We start from the raw sequence: 1,611 nt of genomic DNA, 5'->3' as shown, positions 1-1,611 counted from the left end.
TGAGGGTTTGTATGCAAAATGTTTCCCCTTGTTACAGTGGATTTACCCTGTGTTCCTCTGGTTAAACCAGTTTCCAGATTCTAGCTGCTTCTCTTCATAGAGCATGATGGGTCTGGCACCTAGATTCCACTGGTCTAGCTAGTTATCCAGGATACTGCCCATCTCCATGCCAAACCCACTGCAGAGTGGGCTGAATTAGGGCAGGCCAGTTCCCCAGTAGTCCCCAAAGTTCCTGGCTCCTCTGCCAGGTCTGCTGGATTTTTTCAGGCAGACTAGTTCCCCAGAATTCCTGGTACTTCCATGCCTATGTCTGTATGCTTTTTCTTTTAGATAATTTTAATTTGCATTCTCTCCAAAGTTATACTAAAGTATAGCCTTGAATGTAATAGCTTTTGGTATGCTATATGAGTAATTGTATTAAGTAGGTGTTACCTACTAGGCAAGTGGCAAATCTTGGATTGATTCAGCTGTCTTCCATCTCTGCATAACACTCATGAACTTTGACCCAATCATCACCCTCTCATATACCAGCATAGATTCAAAATCCAGCCTCAACCAATTTAACGTCACTCAGCAATCAGTTCTGTCCATGACAGCTATTTGAAGATAATATAAATTATCTTCACCACATTGCAGCAAACTTTCTTGCTACCTAATGTGTGCCACTGATCCTGCCCACTCCTCTGATGCAGCCAGTAAACATCCTCAGTACTCTCCCTCTTGACACCCCCTATAGCACACACTCCAACTACTTCTCTAGTTCTCTCTTCTGCACCACACCCACAATTTCATGCTTCCTCTAAGGCTCTCACTCTTTTTATCTTCTTCCAGCCTCATTCTACATAACACTGTTAGGTCACCAGCAAGTGCTCAGCTTTTAACACTGTGTGCCCTGCTTCCTTATGGAAGTGCTCTCTGGTTCTCCTGGTGCTACACTCCTGGATCTTCCCTTTGCCCTCTGCCATGCTCCATTGTAATGGATCTTCTTCCTGTATCTCTCAGATGTCAGCATTTTCCAGGTTTTGGTTATAGGGCCCTTATCATTTCAGTTTTTATTCTTTCACCAGGGCATTCATTCCCCTGGGTTCCATTGTCATTAATCTGCCATGAAAGGCCAGCTCTGTGTCTCAACACACACCCTCTGCTCAGCATCAGACTCTGCGCTCAGCTCTCCACTGGGCTTTGTCCACCTGTGCTCGCATCCGCAGTAGCCAGTCCTGGACTTCCCATCCTCATCTTACCGCGGTGCTGTGTCTCCAGACTCAGCCAAAAGCTCTGTCTAGACACCTGCGCCTTGCTCTTGGTTCCTTCTTCTTCCTGACCTCTCTGGCAGTGGATAAATATCATAGCACATCAGATCCACTGCTAAACACCTCTTATGCAGTGATTTTATTTTAGTGTCACAATCTTAAGAGGTTAGAATGTAGGAAGGAAATGTTTTCTAACACGTGTTTGTGAGATCATCAAAGCAGACCTTCCTAAGTTATCACAGTTTCTCCAGGCTTTTTTTTTTTTTTTTAAATGGCATTTGAAGTAAGTTCCTTCATCTTTAATCTCTCCCTGGTCCTAGACCAGGACGTAATCTTCTCTGCCCTCTTTCTCTTCCTTCCT

This window comes from Octodon degus, unplaced genomic scaffold (assembly GCF_000260255.1).
Source record: "Octodon degus isolate 3935 unplaced genomic scaffold, OctDeg1.0 scaffold00032, whole genome shotgun sequence".
NCBI classification, from domain to species: domain Eukaryota; kingdom Metazoa; phylum Chordata; class Mammalia; order Rodentia; family Octodontidae; genus Octodon; species Octodon degus.
The sequence above is the reverse complement of the archived record's forward strand: the minus strand, read 5'-3'. Positions refer to the sequence as shown.